The sequence below is a fragment of the Macaca thibetana genome, chromosome 2 (genome assembly GCF_024542745.1).
Source record: "Macaca thibetana thibetana isolate TM-01 chromosome 2, ASM2454274v1, whole genome shotgun sequence".
Classification (NCBI taxonomy): Eukaryota; Metazoa; Chordata; class Mammalia; order Primates; family Cercopithecidae; genus Macaca; species Macaca thibetana.
In genome coordinates, this window is record NC_065579.1 from 110,854,981 (window position 1) to 110,876,407 (window position 21,427).

At 42.3% G+C, this 21,427-nt stretch overlaps 1 protein-coding gene across 14 annotated transcripts in view; it reads right to left on the bottom strand.

Annotated features, from left to right (window-relative positions):
• Positions 1-20,884, bottom strand: part of ERC2 (ELKS/RAB6-interacting/CAST family member 2) — a 981,570-nt gene extending 960,686 nt beyond the window's left edge. For 8 of the 14 annotated variants that reach the window (XM_050778496.1, XM_050778494.1, XM_050778495.1 and 5 more), the window contains exon 1: positions 20,752-20,883. The gene's annotated coding sequence lies outside the window, so the exon portion shown is untranslated. Of the gene's footprint in view, positions 1-20,751 lie in introns of all 14 variants that reach the window. The other 6 variants (XM_050778490.1, XM_050778492.1, XM_050778488.1 and 3 more) reach the window with 2 other exon arrangements.
• Between the last annotated feature and the right edge of the window lie 543 nt (positions 20,885-21,427).

The window sequence follows — 21,427 nt, forward strand, 5'->3', positions numbered from 1 at the left end:
CAAGACTAGAACATTATCAGCATCCCCAAAGCCTCTCTCATGTCCAATAATCCGCATATGACCCAAAAGCACTTCCACACCTTATAATTTCGTATTAATATGTGCAATTCCTTTTTGAGGTCTCTCTTCCCTCCTATTATAAACCCTTACACTGCCACCTAGGTTTTTACATTGTTGCTAACACTCTCAGAGCCCAGAACAAGAGTACAAACGGATGCCCAGGTTCCACGTGCCTATACATTTAAAGTTATATACTGAGCTAACAAACTGGTAAATAAAATACATTCTACCCTCCTACCTTGATGAATACAGAGATGGGGAAGGTGAGATTTGAATTTTGAATGTAGAATACTAAGACTCCTCAGAATTCCACCAAAACATTTTGGCAGAAGGAAGGCCTGCCCCCCTACACCTCCACCAACACCCTTTTTCCCCACTTCTGGCCCAACCATACCCCATGGGCCTCATACACATGAACTCTGCAGCATGCAAGCTAGGCTTGCTCCAGCTATACCAGGGGTCCACAGACTTTCTCTGTAAAAGGCCAAACAGAACACATTTTAGGTTTTATGGGCCATTTGGTCTCTGTCATAACTACTCAACTCTTGCCATTTCAGCCTGAAAGCAGCCATAGACAATTTGAAACCCAATAGGCATGGCTGTGTTCCAGTAAAATTTTATTTATAAAAACAAGTGGTAGTTGGCCAGGCGCAGTGGCTCACGCCTGTAATTCCAGCAATTTGGGAGGCTGAGGCAGGTGGATCACGAAGTCAGGAGATCGAGACCTTCCTGGTTAACACGGTGAAACCCCGTCTCTACAAAAAAATACGAAAAATTAGCCAGGCGTGGTGGCAGGCACCTGTAGTCCCAGCTACTCGGGAGGCTGAGGCAGGAGAATGGCATGAACCCGGGAGGCAGAGCTTGCAGTGAGCCGAGATTGTGCCACTGCACTCCAGCCTGGGTGACAGAGCGGGACTCCATCTCAAAAAAAAAAAAAATAGTGGTAGTTGGATTTGGCCCACGGGTAGTAGTTTGCTGACACCTGATCTGTAACGTCACACATATGTGCCCCTCCATAACCCTAAACCTAGGGATGTACACAGTGGTAGCATGGCTTGCCCCCAAGAAGATAGACTGGGCAAAAAAATCCCAAGCAGATTCTGGAAGACAACTCAGGGTCATTTAGGCAGGGAGGTCACAGGCCTGTGGGTACTCAGAGTGGACTCTAGAATACCAGGCACAGGCTCCAAGTGGATACATGCATTGGCGCCTTGGCCTCTTCCCCCAGTGGAGGGTGCAGTCAGAGGAGAACCAGAGTAGGCCCTCTCACCCAAGAGTAAGGGAACATGGGAGCTATGCAAAATAACTTTGAAATAATTGAAAGGATGATGCTGGTACTTTAATATCATGACATTTTCATCATATCACTAAAATCACTTCCATGGCAGTTACAGGACAATTTTGTAATTGTAGCCAGAGAGGAAAGACAAAGTGTCTTAAAAAGGAAAAGGGGAGCATCAAAATCAGATTTGGTTGGAGTCATACTTCTGTCTTCTAGATGTGCAACCTTGAGCAAAGTATTTTACTTCTCTCACCCTCACTTTTCTCATCTATAAAATGGGGATATCAGACTTTTTGTATGGATTTGGGAAGATTAAATGAGATGATATAAGAAAGTACGTAGCACAATACCTAGCACACAGCTAATGATCCACAGAAGTTAACCTTGACAAGCCCAAGGCTACCAGAATATAACACAGTGGCTTTAAACCTCAAAGTTGCCATAGAATTCTCTCAGTTCACTAAACTTAGCCCTGTCAGACACTTTGGAGTCAAACTCAATCTGCTGTTCAAAAGTGTTCAAGACATCAACCCCAGTTCTTTAAAACTAGAGAGAAAAATGGACATTGCCTTCCCCCAGGATCTGCAGGCTACAATATTATGCATCTGTAGTTATTGAAAGTCCCAGTAATAAACCATTTCATCTGTGAATACTATAATGATGTGAATCAGTAGGGGGAAAGTCCAGCTTAACACAGCAGAGATTTTCAAAATTGCTTTCTCAACATTCTCCAAAAAGCTCTATGAAACTCAAACATACCTATCCACACATCAGTACTCTCTCCTTTAGTTCTCCCAAACTCATTTTATAATTACTGTTTTCCATGTGTAGATTTAGCATGATTACATGTTCAGCTGCCTTGGCTCATATTTTATGGCAAGGTACTTGAGTGAAGAGGCTGATTGTCTTCCATACTACAAGGCAGGGGCTCTGCATGCCCAAATATTAGTTAACTGTTCTTCCCATTAATCATTTCCATTATTTAAATTTCAGACTCCATCAATTTATTTCAAAGTGTTAAATTAAGAATCTGAAACCCCTAAAAACTCTTGTTAAAGGAATAGACTATTATCTAGTACACAGCTAAATCCACAAGTTAAAAACATAACAAAACAGCCAGGTATGGTAAGCTCATACCTATAATCTCAGCATTTTGGGAGACCAAGGTGGGAGGATCACTTGAGGCCAGGAGTTTGAGACCAGCCTGGGCAACATGGTGATGCCCCATCTCTACAAAAAAATTTAAAAATAAGGGCCGGGCGCGGTGGTTCACGCCTGTAATCCCAGCACTTTGGGAGGCTGAGGCGAGCCGATCACAAGGTCAGGAGATCGAGACCATCCTGGTTAACATGGTGAAACTCCATCTCTACTAAAAATACAAAATTTAACCGGGCGTGGTGGCGGGCGCCTGTAGTCCCAGCTACTCAGGAGGCTGAGGCAGTAGAATGGTGTGAACCTGGGAGGTGGAGCTTGCAGTGAGCCAAGATCATGCCACTGCACTCCAGCCTGGGCGACAGAGTGAGACTCCATCTCAAAAAAATAAAATAAAATAAAAAAATAATAAATTAGCCAGGTGCAGTGGTGTGCAGTTGTAGTCCTAGCTACTTGGGAGGCTGAGGCAGGAGAGTAACTTGAGTCCAGGAGTTCAAGGCAGCAGTGAGCTATGGTCACACCATTGCGCTCCAGCCTGGGTGACAGAGAGAGACCCTATCTCTAAAAAATAAATACATTTTAAAAATGGCAAAATCCCCAACAATAAACAGTAAAATTAAGAAATAATTTGAGATGTTAAATAAAATTAAAATCAGCGATGGTTAATAAAATATGCCGATTATAACAACATTTTTCATTGCCTCATAAAGTCTCATAAATGGAACAAATTAAGTAGTTGCACTGAAGGAATAAATAAGGTTTTCAGATTCGTTTTTTAAACATCTGTGCATTTCCTTTCATCTGCAAATGTAAAATGTCAATTGGCAAAGCTTTAGTTACAGTATACTTACAAAAAAGAATATTCAGGAATTATTGGGTCTTATACTAAAAAAATCTTCTATCTGTCAACTAACAGATGTTTCTGAGAAAATGACAGAAAGATAGAATAACAACTCTGCCCTCTTGGCCCTAAAAATCCAATCACACAAAATTTTGCTACATTTACAATGGTATAAGGATTATGTGTAAATAGCTTTTTACTAGAAAAGAATATAGGCATAATCACATACATGAGGAAAAATTTTAGCAAAGATTGTAAGCTATTAAAAAAAAAAAAGACCACAATCAACGAGGGATAAAGAATGGCTCCAATGTGCAAATTATGGAGACAAGCATTCATCTATGTATTCTGGAAAGAAGAGAAAGAATAAACATTACATTCTAACTCTGAGGTCTCTCAAAAATATGACTGATACCCACGGAAGAGTCACATTGCAGGCTTTAACAAGGATCAAGTTCAGGGTGCTGAATGGTATGCAGAAACCCCTTTAACAACGGAAATTAGAGTAAATGAGAGTCAGTAAGTGCAGTAAGTAAATCATCAAGTAATTGAGTCAAATCTCTTGTCTATGAATGAATAATGGTAGGCTTATCTAACATAAAAATAAATAAAAAGGGAAATTACAGGACATAACTCAGATCTATTCAACAAATACTTCTAGAGAACAAATCTGTAATGTGGTTTCTGACATGCTAGAGGTCCAAAGCCTTCCATTTAAAAGGGGGTCACAGCCTCTTTACTCAGGTTCACATTAACAACTCCAATGTTGTGCAAGGCTGCCAGTTGCTGTGAACATGGGAAACAGATGAAGGCCTTTCTGGGAGTGATAGAGTGTGGTCTCAGATGGAGAGAGTCCTATGGAAGAAAGAGTGTAGTAACAGAGAAGGAAAATCCAGTTTTTTAACCTGGACAAGAACTAAGGAGGGGAGTCAGATCCATAGTTATGCATATTAAAGAATCTGCAAATCTCATGAGAATTTAACAGAATTAAATCCAATGAGAATTTAATATGTTTTTATTTCAGAAATCTGAAAACAAATAATGTAAGGATACTCTTGATCAGCACAGCGCCATGCCCACTGACTTTGAATATCAAGCTGTACCCTGAGGAATCACTGAGTCAATGTGAAAGGAAATAAGATGGTCTTGGGGATCTAAAGGACGTGTTCTCACTGGGTGAAGGTTAAGGATTGTCAAATTCCTCAGAATGAATGAAACTTTGTGAATATGGTGGGGAAATTGAATCATCATCCAGCGCACAGCAGGGTAGACCAGAAGATGCCAAAGAACCCGTCCAGAACAGTCAGCATCACATTCTAGTTACAAGCAGCAATTTAGTTAATGCAGTTAAATTAATGTTGTAAATTTGAATTAGTACTGTAATATGACATATACTCTATTTCTAAATTGATTTAAGTTTTAAAAAGGTGTAAGAGCTTAAAAATAAAACTCACCAGCTTTATGTTTACACAATTTAAAGTATCATTACAATAAAAATAATTTAACCCAACCCTGGGGTTCTACAAGAAATTATTTTCATTAAAAAAGATACCATCTAAGTCTGAGAAACGTTGGTTAAGTGATTAAGCATACACTGGATTTGAGTCCTGAATCTCATATTTATTATCTGTTTAACTTTGAGCAAGTTAGCAAACCTCTCTGAGCCTCAGTAAGTATCTGAGTAACAATGGCTACTTCACAAAAATAAGGTGAGTAATGAGAGAAGGCAGAAGTACTTAGCACAGTGCCTGAGTCTCAGTAAATACTCAGTACAATCCTCCTCATCATCAATACTGACCACAGGCTCATTGTGTTGTTTTCTTAAATTAGACCCTGTCTTCCTCTTGAGTAAAATAGAAATAACAGCTTTACACATCTTGCAATGGGTCTAAAAAAAGTAATTGATTAAAAAGGTTGCAAAAAAAAAACTTTGCACATGAAAGTAAAACTTTAGCCAATGCAGTTAATTGCATAATTTATTCAACATATTCACCATCCCCCTTTAGCCAGCCCATCCCTACAGTCTCCTTCCTGTGGGAAGATCATCTTTCCTGCTCCATTGACACCTGGCTTAGCCGTATGACTTGTTTTGGCCAATGAAATGTGAGCAGAAGTAACAAATGCCATAACCAAACAGTAGCTATCAGAGCCCTCTTGTGGATAAACCATTGTTTTTTCTTGTCTACCAGGAGAATAGGCTGTCCAAGAAAGGCACCTTCAGCCTGTGTCCCAGAATAAAGATAACATGGAGCAGAATCACAGACAACCCCTGAGAGAAAGAAGCCACTGAGATTTGGAAGTCCTTTGTTAGCCCAGCACAACCTTGCAATATCTGACTAATACACCCAACTACCACAAATACAATGCTAAAACAAAATAGGCAACTTTCAGGTTAAAATATAGGACAGCGTTTTCTCATTGATTTATCTCTCATTTCTTTCTTCCTCTGCAGATTACCAAACTAGGAAATATCCTCCATTCAGGGACAGAATATCTTCTGTTAGGTCTCCAGATAAATGCAAATCATTTGTAAATAATTTATTTTCAGACACAGACGCATACAACCAACTATTTTAACTGCCTCCAAATGTATTCTTTTTATTATTCCTGACCACTGATTTCTTTACTGACAAATAGCTGCTCCTGGTGCTTGGACATCGAGATGAAGGCAATCACTGGAAAAGCCAAAAGGAGGATAAATCCTGCTAGGAGGTGACATAGTTGTACAAACCATCCAAATAGTGAATGCCAGCGAGGATCAATGGGCGTGGGCTGGACCTCATATGATCAGTACATGTGTGAGTGCCTGTCCTGGAGCACAGCCCTAGGAAGAGTCCAGCTGTGCCTGACCCAAGCATGCCTCCCCACCAAAAGAAAGGCAACACATGCACCCACCTCCTGCTATCTGTGATTCCATCTTATAAGGGCTGTGTGACTTACAGATTGCACCAAGTGATGCCCCTGTCTTCACTTGAACCTTTTGCAAAACAGATGATTCAACCCTGTACCTTCCTTGAAGGCAAGAACTATGTCATCTTCATCTTCATATCTCAGCACTATTTTACACTTGCAATTAAAAGGCAACTCAGTGTAGAGCAGTTTAAAGCATGGGCTCTGAAGAGTCCAAATTCCAGTTTCTCCACTTACTTAGGTTAAGATCTTGCAAGCAGATGCTCTAAGTGCCTACCAATGTCCCTCTGGCCTGAACATTTTAGAGTGCCCCAAAGGCACTGCCAATATCAGAATCTCTGCCTGAGAGCATCTTTTAAACCTGGATAAGCTAGTCTTCCCCTGCAGGGTGTAGAAGTCCCAGAGTTAACCACCCTTAAAAAAATCTGACAGATATTTATATACCAGTGTTCACAACAGCATTATTCATGATAGCTAAAAGGTGAAAACAACCGAAATGTCCACTGACGTTGAATGCATAAAGAAAATGAAGCATATACATAAAATGGAATATTATTCATCCTTAAAAAAGAAATGAGGAGGCCAAGGTGGGTGGATCATCTGAGGGCAGGAGTTCAAGACCAGCATGGCTAACATGGCAAAACCTCAACTTTACTAAAAAAATACAAAAATTAGCCAGGCATGTTGGCGTGCACCTGTAGTCCTAGCTACTTGGGAGACTGAGGCATGCAGATCACTTGAACCCAGGAGGCAGAGGTTGCAGTGAGCCAAGATTGTGCCACTGCACTCCCACTTGGGCAACAGAGCGAGACTCTGTCTCAAAAAAAAAAAAAAAAAAAAAAAAAGGAAATGAAATTCTGATACATGCTATAACATGAATTTGGAAAACATTATGCTAAGTGAAATAAACCAGCCACAAAAGCACAAATATTGGCTGATATCATTTATATGAGGTACCTAGAATAGTCAAATTCATAGAGACAGAAAGTATAATGGTGGTTTCCAGGGGCTGGGGGAATGTGGAGTTATTGTTTAATTAGTACAAAGTTTCAGTATGGGATGATGAGAAAGCTCTGGAGATTGATGGTGGTGATGGCTGCACAACATTGCAAATATACTTAGTACCACCAAACTGTGCACTTTAAAATGGTTACAATAGTAAATTTTATGTTATGTATATTTTACCACAATAAAATAATAAAAATAAATAAATTTTAAAAAAAGGAAAGAAGAGCCGGGCGCGGTGGCTCAAGCCTGTAATCCCAGCACTTTGGGAGGCCGAGACGGCCGGATCACGAGGTCAGGAGATCGAGACCATACTGGCTAACACAGTGAAACCCCGTCTCTACTAAAAAAAAAATACAAAAAACTAGCCGGGCGAGGTGGCGGGTGCCTATAGTCCCAGCTACTCGGGAGGCTGAGGCAGGAGAATGGCGTAAACCCGGGAGGCGGAGCTTGCAGTGAGCTGAGATCCGGCTACTGCACTCCAGACAGAACGAGACTCCGTATTAAAAAAAAAAAAAAAAAAAAAAAAAAAAAAAGGAAAGAATAAAAAACAACTGACATGAGCTAGTGGTGAGACATCCCTACTCTCTTAGACTTTGTGTAAAAATACCCTAAGGCAGGTGTTGTGCACTATCTCTACCATTTCCTTATGGGATTAAACACCAGCTGCCATTGCACAACTCGCTTAACAATGCCCCATCTATTGGCTGCCTTCACTTCCCTGTCTCGCACCCTCATTCACTCACTAGTGACCCCTGTATGTCCCAAGTAATTACTTGTCTCAGGGTCTGCTTCTGTGGGAAACTCAACTAAGACACGGAGGCAAGTTTCTTAATTTCTCTAAATATTACTTTCCTCATCAATAAAAATAATACTTAGATCATGAAGTTATTGTGAAGATTAAACGAGATAATTCTTAAAAGTGCTTAGCACAGTGCCTGACTCACAGTAGATACTTAATATGAGCTTCTTGAATTTCTGGTCTAACAATTATCCACCTTTTTTATAGAAGATAAACTACGTCTCTCAGTTTCAGGAAGAGATTAAAAAATCTAAGAGCCAATTCTTTCCATCTTCTGTGTGAATAACATCTCTCATGACTTAGCACTCATCATTTAACCAACTACAAGAGGTATTAGAAAGAACTGGAATTCTGTATCCAACTCCATCTTTTGCCTAGAGGTGGGCTGAGCCCACAAAAGAAGTTAGATAAGCTCCCCAGATAGCAAGCAGACCCACCCAGGACAGACAGATAACCACCATTCCCTCCTGACCTCAGGAATTAGAGGGCTGTGGGGTCAATTATACACAAACTTTAATCTGGTAAATTTTATCCGTATCCCTTTCTCTCTTTGGCTACAAATGTACCCTCCTAAGGTTTATGGCAAAGACTAGGATTCATTTAGTCTTTTTCTAGTTCCACAGTACATCATTTTAACAAATGAAACCATGCGATCATGAAATTCTCATTGAGGTAAATCCTTTGCCAAATGTCATTTTATTTTGCTTTGATTTCTTGTTACTTGCTTGCCAAAATACACAGAGATTTTATCATAATAATCACCTATTCTGACTAGCAAACCAAAGGATTAGGTTACATACTCTGGTGGACTCATAAATAAGACTAATGAGAAATCCAATTTCTGTCCCTTGCTTTTGTAGAAAATGCCTTTCTGAATATGTACTTTTTAAAAAGCTGAACAAACAAAACTTACCTTGAATTACATGTTAAAAAGGGAAACTGTTCCCAAAAACAAATAAATGATAAAATCCCAAATTCCATCTTGCTCTTTAATATAATCCCTAAAGCTTTTTTCCAACATTTCATACATATATAGCCTTTAACTTCACTCACAACTATAAATAGTTGGCCAACTTAAGTTCAAAGCATCTGACTAAAGCTAACCACTAGCCATATTGGGCATGCCTAATGGTTTCACTGTTTGGCTCAATTACATCATGAGCTAAATACTTATCCCTATATTATTGCCTACATTTTTCCATTTTCCACTTATAAATTAATGACAAAATTCAAGAAATATTCAGGTGATTGCACAAATTCTGTTGTGCAAATATGGTGATGCTGATGAACTAAAACTACTTGTTGGCAAGTAAGGTCATGATACAGTAGCTCAGAATGGTGGTTCATAAGCTACAGCACAGAAGATTAATGTATGAAAGGCAATTTAACAGTGTTACTGTATAATGTGCAAGAGTGTAAATCATACCAAAGTAAAGTCAGAGGCAGCCACTATACATGGGGCATTGAATAGTGTTCTGGCCCATAACTCCCAATCTTGTACATTTCAAGGAATAATGAAACTATTTCCATTCATGAACTTTCTCAGACCACTTTCAGAAGCTGTACACTATGAATTACTCCAAGTATTCCCCTCGATTAATCTAACGCAGTCAGTTTCATTCTGCCCATTAACTACAAAGATTTTAAAACACAACGTATACTCTCTGTGCTCTGCTTAAAATTTGCTGAAATGAACTTTGTCCTTCGTGATATTTGGAAAGAGTCTCAAAACCAACAAGTGGTGTGGAGTCCCACTGCAAATTTTTACCAGAAGATATTTTTCCTCACTGGGAAAATGATCTTTCAAAATTATTAAGGCTGCATAAATTGTGTTTGGTCAATGAATCAGAATGGACATTGCTAGGAGTCCCAAAGCCATAATAATCAATCTTTCTATTGTTCTCCAGGTCATCTTGCCACCCTCTCTTCCCAATAGCAAGCCCCATACTCCCACAAGCATCAAAAGTAGGTAATTATTGCCATGACAGTGAAATAAAAGGAGAATAAAGAGCAGTCAGAGTCTTTGATCATATCCGTCCCCTACTTGAAATCTCTTGAAGGTTTAAGCTTGAGTCCCAACTCTTCAATGGCTCACAGGGTCTCATGCCCTGTCACGCTCTCTGGCTCCTCTTACCATCCGTCATCCTGAGCCAAGCTAAACTCCAGCTCTGCAGTTCTATCTACCTTTACCTCTATGAACCCTGAATCTCACATTCTCTTGCTTACCTTTGGACCTAGTGCATGCTATTCCCCCTGTTATTTGTACCTTCAAATCCTCCCTCCTCTGGCTAATTCCATTTACCCTTCAGTGACACTTTAGGTGCTACTTTCTTCAGGAAGCCTTCCTTCATTCTTCATCCATGACTCTCCTAAGTCTTCCGTGACAGCCTGGATGTTCCCCCAGAGAGCATCCATTATTGCCTGCTTACTTTTTGGTGCTCCTCTAGATACTACAATCCCTGAGCTTCCCCACAAAATTACCTGCTCTCTTAACGGTCCCCCCAACACATACACACCCCATTCCCAGAAGAAGACTGGCACAAAGCAAGCATACACTCATATGATGAATACATAACAGAATGGCTTAATTCTTTGTTACTAATGTCTATTATGAAAGAACACCAGCCATTCCTGTTTTCCAGGTTAAAATAACTAATAAAATGATAATTACTTAGTTGAACCTCTGCATGAAGAAACTTGTAAAAATATATATATAATAGGTCTAGAAGAGTGCCTTTGAAGCAAATTGGACTAGATGATAGAGAAACAGAGATCCCAAATAAGGAGAAAGCTAGTGGCAAAGCCAGAAAGGGAACTTAGGGCTTGTGACCCCAGGTCAGTGCTATGTCTCTGTATCCAAAAGAATCTGCTCTGAAGTTATTCTAAGCAACTATTCATGTTGTGAATTCAAGGTGGCCCATGAATGCATTCAAAGCCCATGTATAAAAAGAGAGTTATTTCTCAGCTTTCACAAAAAAGGTGAAGAATTCCCCTTGCGTGCCTCCACTAACTGCTCCACACTCACAAGCCTGATGAACAGCAGCCACCAAGACCCAGGTGCTTTTGTATCCACTCAGCATCAAACAGGACCTATTTTCAACGAGCCCATACAAATGCCACGCTGTTATCCCACTCACTACCCAACCTCCTGCTTCCTGTCAGGGAGAGGCTTCAGGAACAATACGAATAAAGGGTCAAAATGCAAAACAAAGAAGGGGGAGGAAGGAACGTTACAGCCTTAGAAGGGAAGGAAAAACACACATCACCAGAAGGAAAGAAAAGACATCAAAAATCCTCTCCTAAGACGTGAATGTAGAAAAAAGAGTCAACAATCCTGCTCCTCTCGGAACCTGCCCCTTGAATCACGGCTGCTCCTTGACGTGATGACAGCTGAAGCCAGCTGGCAAAACGGAGCATGGCTAATCTGCCTCAAGCCAGGCACAAGAAAGACATCTTGGTAGGAATTTGATGTCCACCAGTATCACTGAGAAAATAACCAGTGATCATGGGACCACCCTAAACTCACATCTTGCAGAGTTGCTCAACTCTCACTGCCAGAGCAGCTCCCAGACCCCAAACCCACCTTCAATCACCTCAGGCCCATAGAGGATGAACTCCCAGCCTGACCACACCCATCTTATTATAGAGAAATTTGCCACATAAGAACTGGTAACCACAGTGCACAACTAGGTTCAATTTCTTGTATGAAACCCCACTCTTTCTTACTGTAATTAGTCATACCATTTAGCAGAAATATTTCATGGTTTGCATAAGGATCTGAGCTTATTCTTAAAGAACAGTCACATTGCTCAATTCCCATTCAAGCTCTAGTCTTCTGACCCACTAAGAAGTTGCCTTGAATTAATAGTTTGCTCCTAATGCATTTAGGGTAAATGCACTTTGCTGCCTGCAACTCATTCATGCCCTGAAATAACAGAATGACAACTACCTTTAGGGGTGGAAAGTATTAAGACAGGAAAAGAGAGCTAATGCTATCAGACCACACACACACATACATACACACACACACACTCACACAGGATAATCAAGTAAGCAAAAAAGACTGAAAAATAAACCATAGCAAAACTAAGTTGCTGGTATAAGGTATCTATGAACATTGTGGCTGGCCTTTGGTTTTCAGGTGTATCTCAGAGATGCCCTTCCAACTTTTCATCCAGTGGGGCAATAATCTCACCATTGACTTCCAGGAAAAAATAATCACTTAGTTCCTTCCTGAAAGTTCTTCCTGTCTTTATTTATTTTCTTCTCTTCTTCCATGCACACACGCTGTCTCTCTCTTTTTAATTTTGTTGAGTGCCGATTAGGTGCCAGCAACTAGGTATTTCTGGGATCTGACCAAGTGAACTCTGCTTGGCAGAGTCAACATGAGTTCAAGAACAGAGGAAGTGCAACTTCAAAGCAACAAATCTGGAAGATGTAAGTGGAGAAGGAATGCCCAAGAGGTTAACAGCAGAACTTGAGGCACGCCCTGGGAATTGGCCAGCCAACTGCTGAAGAAATTAGGCTGGAGTAGCAGATGAACTGGCCCAAGAGAGGTGTAACCAATTATATGAACAATTAAGTCAGTGAGATAGTGGCCTTGGACTTCCCCAGCTGAAAGAATGAGCAGAAAATCACAAAGAAGGCTCGGCCCTGGCCGTGAAAGTGAGACAGCTTAGAGTTCCTGGTGCTTTTGGCATTGACACTTGTAAGGCTTGGTGATTGTTTCTGATGCAGTTGTGGGGCCACTCACTGTTTCTACTTTCTCTAGTGATAATTTAGCAGCCTTGAGAGTAAGGCAGAGGTGGATTCAAATTCTGGCTCTGCCACAGCATTAACTCTGAGCAAGCTTTTCTATTCCTTCAATCATTGAACAAATACTTATAGAACATCTTGGCACCAGGGATACAGCAAAAGGCAAAGCTCCTGCCTTCATGGAACTTATCAAACTCTTTGAGTCTCAGTTTCCTCACCTATAAAATGGGATAATACGTTTACCGGTATAGGTAATATGAAATGAGCGATATAAAGCACCTAGCACAGTGCCTACCACATAGTAAATGCTCAATAAGTGGTGCTCTTCATATAACAGAGCAAATGTATCCATCACTTCCAACTGGAGTATTAGCTCCAAGTAGTAAGGAACTATCTGTGGTTCATCTCTGTACCCCCAGTGCCTATCACAAAGTAGATACCCAATAAATACTTCATAAGTTAATCACTACTTAATTAATAACAGCCATTGTTATGGTAACTGATAGTCATTATTCCTTTCTAAGCCACATAGATTCTATACTTAAAAAAGCAACGTGGCAGCCGGGTGTGGTGGCTCACGCCTGTAATCCCAGCACTTTAGGGGGCCGAGGCGGGCGGATCATGAGGTCAGGAGATCAAGACCATCCTGGCTAACACGGTGAAACCCTGTCTCTACTAAAAATACAAAAAAAAAAAAACAACAAAAAAGCAACATGGCATAAAGGCTTTTTTTTTTTTTTTTTTTTTTTTTTTAAGAACAGTAAGGTGCACTATACAATATGTCTTCAGGCACTTTTTAAACATGAAAACGAATGTTATTGAGCATAAAGATTTCAATTCAAAGAATCTATTTGAACAGGACAGTAGATGTAGGTGCCAGCCCACTGCTTTCCTAACTACAAAGTAAGGACAAGCTGGCCAGGCTTCAGGTTAATCCAGAAGGCACCCAAAAAGTAAGTTACATAAAGTTTAGCAGATATGCTCAAAGATGACGTATCAGTAAACATAAGCAGAAAAGTGCTGCAGAAACCAAAAATCACAAAATCTTCATCGTTTAAAACAACCAAAGTTTACTTCTTGGTCTATATGTCCAACTCCAGTTGACTGGAAGCTGTGTTCATTTAGTGACTGAAAGGCCCAGGCAGATGGAGGGCTCCATCTCAACACACATTTCCATAATCATTGCAGTAGAAGAGAGCACTGGGTGCTCTCACACTGGAAATCAAATGTTCTAGCATGGAAGTGATGCAAGCCACTTACAACATATGCCTGGAAGGAAAGAGAAAGTGGCTATGGGGAACATTAACAGTCTCTACCACAGATGATATCAAGACACAACCTGTGGAATAACAAAGGGATTTGTTAAAGATGATGCACAAATAAAACATCTGAACAGCTATAAGATTCACATAATCCTGGACCAGGAAGGGTGTGTAGGTATCATTTTAGAGCAGTGGCCTCAACGTAAAGATACCTCATGCAACATAAATCTGGACCCTAAATTTCCAGAACAGCTCTGCTTTCTATAAATATACTGAGGGTCCAGATAAATTTTTATTTAGGAAACAAAAAGTTTTAACAGCTGAAAAACATTTGAAAACTATGAATGTAAACCAAATCCTTTATTGTACAGATTTAAAAAGTAAAGAGAAGAAAAAAAGGAGACACAGACAGTTAAAGTAACCCCAATCTACCGCGCAAGGAAGGTCTAGAATGTTTAGCAGAAATAAGTCCATGGACAGAATCTAATGTACCACTGCAGCACCTTCTGACCTTACCCTTCACCTCTGCTACCTTTAACTGGCACAGTGAGCCAGACCCAGACCAAAGTCATGTAATACAAGGTCATCAAGGGCTCAATAAATGGTATTGACAATGAGTAGAAGACCCCACCCCACAGCATTAAATAGTGATTCATATCCCATTAGCAATTCTCTATATTACTCATTCCCTACTTCTGGGCAAATGTGAAGCCATCGGTAGAAGTGAATACTAGTCTTCAGGAGACTTTCATTTTGTTCTCAGGTTAACAGGAACTATGATTTGGGTTCACTCAATTCCATTATCTTCTCATGTCCCCAGCTCTGTTTCATGCCCAGTTTTCCCTCCACCTCCACTCGCACTAAAGCATGTATGTCATGCACTCAAGCCTCAGTGGACTCCCAACCTCTGGTCTCTGTCTTTTTCAATGGCTTTATACTCACTAGCCCATGAAATCAAACTCAGATATTTCAATCAGGAATCCAGGTGCCTCCTCAGTCTTACTCCAGCCTAATTTTCCAATATTATCTCCAGTACAGTACTTATCCTGCCCAGCCAGAGGCAAGATGATGATCCTGAAAGTCAAAATGACATTGTTTTGAACCCATAACGCTTCCACTTACTGGTTGGGCAAGTCCTTAACCCCTCTAAGTTTTAATGTTCTCACCTGCAAAATAGGTGATAGCATCTACTTTGAGGGTTTTCTTGAGAAGGTATGTATTAGTGAGGAGTATGTGGCCACAAGTAATAAGTAGTGGCTTACAAGTAAAGAACTTTTTTGTTTCATGCAATAAGAAGTACAGGGGAAGGCACTCTGGGCTGGTACTATGAATGAACAATGTCACTAAGACCAAGATCCTTCCAGACTCCAGCTTTGCCATTTGTAAGACATGATTTTGGCTAGGCACAGTGGCTCACACCTGTAATCCCAGCACTTTGGGAGGCCAAGGCAGGGAGATCACTTGAGCTCAGGAGTTCAAGACCAGCCTGAGCAACACGGGGAAACCTCATCTTTACAAAAGTATACAAAAATCAGCCAGGCATGGTAGTGCACACCCGTAGTTCCAGCTACTACGAAGACTGAGGTAGGAGAATCACTTGAGCCAGGGAAATCAAGGCTGCGTGAGCTGAGATCCGTGCCACTGCACTCCAGGCCCGGTGACAGAGTGAGGCCCTGTCTCAAAAGCAAACAAACAAAATAAAAACCATGACTTTATCTTCATTGTTGTAGTTGGCTGCTACCCCTCCAGGCATTGCACCGATGATCTCAGCAGCAAGAAGCTAAAAGCTGAAAAGTTCTTGGAGTATAACAACCAGGTGTGTCCCACTCACCACATTTTCAGGAAAGCCTCCACCCAACAACTTCCACTTATGTCATTATCAGACTCAACTCTCATGGCCACTGTAAGTCCAAGGGAGTCTTGGGAAGGTGAGGTGGGCTTATTTCTATCTTAGACAAAATTGGGTTTCTTCTAGTTAGAAAGGAGAAAATGAATGTTGGGTAGGCAACCAGCAATGCCTACCCAATAATAAATATCTTATGGAAAGTGCTAAGCACAGTGCCTAACACATAGTTAACTGCCCGATAGAAGTTAAGCTATAAATACTACTGTTATAATTATTATTGTTGTTGTTATTCACCTTTCTTACTCTCTGGCCAAGTGGAATAACTCAATATCCATGTGTGCCCCTACGTTTTTATAGCATCCCTTGCTCTATCTGCATCTCCAACTCTCCCTGCTTTAAGGTCCAGGAAAATGCCATTGCATCCAAGAAGTCCTTCCTTACACTTATTCCTAATGATAAGTTTCATGGTGGCAGGACCCACATCAGATAAAAACTGTGTTCACCAAAGTTTTTAGAGACTGAACATTGTCTCTTGGAACACAGTAGGTTCTAATAAATAATGCCTTAATAATTTAAGTAATTCATATGTATACACCAACCTGCTTTACAGCCAGCCCTCTAAAATCAAACACAGTATATTCCTGAAATGCAGAAGTTAAGCACCAGGTTTATATGTCACACAGCCAGCAATGGGAGTAAGGGGATGAAAATTGCATTCCCCAAGACAAAGAAAAAATTAGAAAAGCCTCTCACCATAATTTTTACATGCTGTTGGAATCTGGATCATAGTTCATCAGATATTCGCTCCCTTACTGTGAACAGAGTCTACTTTTACACACAAGTTTTGTCCAAAATAGTGCTTTGTCCAAAATAGGTTATCAGTGAAAGTGACATTTGCTCATGCAGTTTGCCTCTTGGCTCCAGTGATCTGCCAGGAGAAGAGTATGCCCCAAGTAGCTGCCATCCCTTCAGCCTGGGCCCCAGGACACATGTGGAGCAGACTGGAACCCAACCCACAGCCTCTGCACAGCCACCCCAAGGAGCCCAACCTATACCAGCCAAATCACGGTCAACCTGAAGACCCATGAGTGTGAAAATAAATACCTGTTGCTGTAATTCGGAGTTTTGTTACACTGCCAAAGCTGACTAATATATCTTATCATTTGATATATGTTAGCATGTCTTATATCTTCATTCGCTTTGTTCCTTTTCTTCACATAAAAAGAACAGGCTAAAGAATGTCCATGTTTTGTACATCCAGTGATTTCTACCTTTGGATCAACTATTTTAAATTTATGAGACCCACATTACCATGAATATTGGTGCTTTTCTGTGTTTTCCATTCATCCTATGTTTCTAAACTAAGAAAATCACAATAAAATATAAAGGAATAGTGTAAACATTGCTGAAACAGAAACTGTTGGCTGGCAAGTAGGTGCCCCATGGACCAGCCAAAATGTTAACTGGTTAGCAGATTTAAAAAAAAAAAAAAAAAAAAAAAAAAAAGGGCTAGAGGATGTCCTAGTAAAACAAGCAAATGCAGATTGTACAAAAGTCAACCTAACCAGAGTCAAAGACTCTTTAGGTAAATTTGTGGACTCCAACATCATTCACCTTATTTTTCAGGATACCTGTTTTGGCAAACCTTCACCACTGAGTTTCACCAACGGGAAGAGACTGATAAGGCTTACATCTTGTAGCTTTTCCAACATATTAAAAACAAGAGAGCTGGTCACACCTGTAATGCCAGCACTTTGGGAGGCCAAGGCAGGAGGATCACCTGAGGTCAGGAGTTCGAGACCAGCCTGGCCAACATGGTGAAACCCCGTCTCTACTAAAAATACAAAAATTAGAGAGGCATGCTGGCAGGCACCTGTAATCCCAGCTACTTGGGAGGCTGAGGCAGGACAATCACTGGAACCCAGGAGGCGGAGATTGCAGTGAGCCAAGATCGCACCACTACACTTCAGCCTATGTGACAGGAGCAAGACTCCATTTCAAAAAACAATAAAAAATAAAATAAGAGGGTCATGCTATTACAAAAGAATAATTTTAAATATCATTATAGCTAATCACTAATAGAAAACGGTCTCTGTAAATAACAAAGAAAATAAAACCCTAATCCCTTGGTGGGGAGACAATTGAATGATGTTAGGAGCATTTATTCAACCAAGATCTATTTAAAACTCCAATTGGAAATTTAAGGTGTCAAGAAAAATGGAAGAGTGTGAATTTTGTTTTGTTTTACCTTCTTTTAAGTCATCATCATTAAGTTTGGAACTAAATTTCTATCGAGTCAAAATTTTTATTTTATCATATGTTATATTTTTTATATTTTATTATGTTTCTACTGGAAATATATAATAAACAAAGTTACTAAATTTGCCTATTGACCCATGCCACAGCCTTAAAATGGAAAGGCAAAACAGGCTGATAAAAGGACTGTCAGAATCACAGTGGACTCTTAAGAGGGTTAGCTCTACGTATGCTGGGAGAACCTACACTTCAGACTGGACACATGCAGACTACACAACCCAAATTTGAAGTCAAGGCCATGGCCAAGGTCATGGGCTCTGGGTAAGACAAACCTGGGCTCAGGTTCTTGCTTTCATACTAAACTGTGGCAAGATACTTAATTCCTTCTAGTTACTCATCTATAATTTGGGCATAAGAATAGTACCTACTTCACAGGGGCTCCACAAGGTTTAAAAAAGATAATGCATATAAAGTACTTAACAAAGTGCTTGCCTATGCAATAATAACGATGATGATAGTAATAGTAATAATACTGCTTTGACAACCCCGACTTCTACATGAAAACCATTCTAATCAGTATATTCTGGCTCACAGTCTGTTTATGAAATGCTTAATTCACAGCATTATGTTCGCATCCAGGTACAGCTTCTATAAAGTGACAGCTCTTTGGATCAATCAGTAATTTTTTAAATGAATTCAGGGAGAAGGGTGTTGAAAAATCAGCCTTTCACTAGTAGTGAGTTGAGAAGGATCTGGTCCTTCACCCATGATTCACCCACCGGTGAAAGTCTTGCTGGTGAAAATCATGACACCATCACCTTCCACACCCCTCCCTGCCAAAACTGTAAAAGTATTTTATTAAAGCACAGAAGCAAAGAGACAAGATGGCTTACAGGAGAAAAAGGCAAACTCTACTACTCCCCAGAAAGAAAATGACTTGACCCCACCACCACCAAACTGACATTCTGCAAAAGAGAACAAGGCAGCCCTCACTTCCAGAAGTTAACTGTCAGAACTAAAAGAATCCCTTCTATTCATGTGACTCCCCATAAAGAACGTTTGCCGGCTTCAAAAATATCTTATAAATCCATCCAGTAGAGCCAAGACCCAAGTACTGTATACTGAGAAACAATGTGACTTTACAAGGACAAGAGTGACCATAGGAGACAAAGTGCCACACCCTTTTCCGGATAGCTCAACGGCACATGGTGTCTCTTATAAAGACTGCAATTCTGGAGAAATAGGTGGGCAATTCTAACACCCCCTCCCCCAATTCCTTCTTTACACAGATTCATTTTCATTTTTAAGCCAATGGCCTTGGCATCCGCAACTACAACAACTAATAATCAGTGGGGTGGTGGGTAAGGGATGGGGAGGACAAGGAAACACGGGTCAAATATACTTGCTTCTAAAAGTCCATTTTCAAAGAGTTTTCTTCCCGCTTGTCTGCCTCTCACAGCTGGATCCCCATACCAGGTGGAAACCAATGGTTAAGTAAAACCACTGATTTAAAGAGCCAACCAGGAAACTAACCATGACAAGTGGGAGCTGCCCTCCTCTCCCGAGCATTGATTGGTTCTTTGGGTTCCACTGGTCCCCATTCTACCCACGTAAGTGGCAGGTGTGGCTGTCAATCACAGAGGGAACTGACAATTCACCGCTCCGGGAGTAAATTGCCTTTCATCCAGCAAAGGCAGGTAGCCGCCTAAAATCGATCGACTCCTAAAAGAGCGGACCCTCCCTCTCCGGCAAGAACAGAGACCCTTAAGTACAAAATAAATAAGGCAGGGCCGAACGGAGAGTTTACGAGCGCTATTTTATTACCCCGAACCAAAGCAGCTCTTAATCTTCACTGTCCTAAGATGATCTTTCAAAGGCTCGTATGGTATTTTTTTAAATTAGGTACACCTTCGTAAGTATCCCTTTTTTGTATAATTAGGAGATGGGGAGGAGGAGAGAAGGAATGCCGTTCAGTTCAATTTCACATCGTATTCCTTTTCATACACCATCCCCTAGCCCTCCCCATAAATCGGCTTCATTTTCCCTGACACGGGTTTTTTTTAAAAAAACACACGCTCCCCTCGGAGCCCACCCAGGCAGCCAGCCACCCCACCCCCTGGGCTGGGGCTCCACCTTTCTCCACTTTGTTCTGCTTGGGGTTGCTCAAGACCCCCGCCCCAGCTAATACCCCACCCCTCGAGGCAAGAGGGGACGCCAGGCAGAAAAGGGGGATCTGAGAGAAGAAAGGCGATGGCAGTGAGGGTGGCTGCCGGAGAGGGACTGCGGGAGGTGGCCCGGGCCGCCGGGGCTAGCGAGCGGCGCCCGCGCGCCGGAGGAAACCGTGCACTTGTTCCAATCCGGGGGTTTAGACATCAAGGCAAATCCTCCCTTAGGCCGCCCCATCCCTTCCCCCGCCCGAGAAAGCCCCGGAGGAGGCGGATGGTTCACCCCTAGGCTCCCCACGATAACGCATTGCAGCTCCCCACAAGCGAGGGGGACCCGGCACGAGGGATGCCCGGGCACGGGTACCCCGAGGGAGCTGGGCACCAGGCGGCCCCGACCCCAGCGTCGGCGTCTCACCTTTCGGATGCTCGCCCCGGGGCCGTCCCACATGGATTTTTACAACCTCTCGTCGCCTTGGCCCCGGGCGGCCGGGAGGAGCAGGAGCCGGCGCCGGAGCCGGAGACCGAGCGAGCAGGAGCGGGAGGCGGAGGAATAGGAGGAGAAGCGGGGCGGGGAACCGGGAGGGAGGAAAGAAGGGAAGGAGGAGGACACCGCTCGGAGGGCCGGGGCCAGGCGCGGGGCCGGGCGGGGCCGGCGGCCGAGGGGGCGGCACCCGCCGCAGTCCCGAGACGCGCGCTCGCGCGGCGCTGCCAGGCGCTGCGCTCGGCGGGGCCCCCACCCGGCCGGCCCGCACGCTCGCCCGCTCGCGGAGGCCCTGACTCACATTCCCAGCATTCCCGAGGAGCCGCTAAGGGGGCCGGGGCTGGGGCCCGGGCGCCTCCGCTGGGGGCAGCAGAAAGCGCACGGCATGGGCAGGGGTCTTCGCAGCGCCTCCTCCCGGCAGGCCGCGGCGCGAAGCACCTGGCCCCCATCTTCTGTCCCCGACGCCCCTTCCCGGGTACCCCCCTCCAAAAGCTGCCAGGCACTCCCGGAACTTGTCATGTGGCTTTGGTGACAGAGGCAGGGATGGCACTTAACTTTTAAGTTAAGCATTGGAGTAGGGGGTCGTGGTTACCATACCCTGGCACCGTCC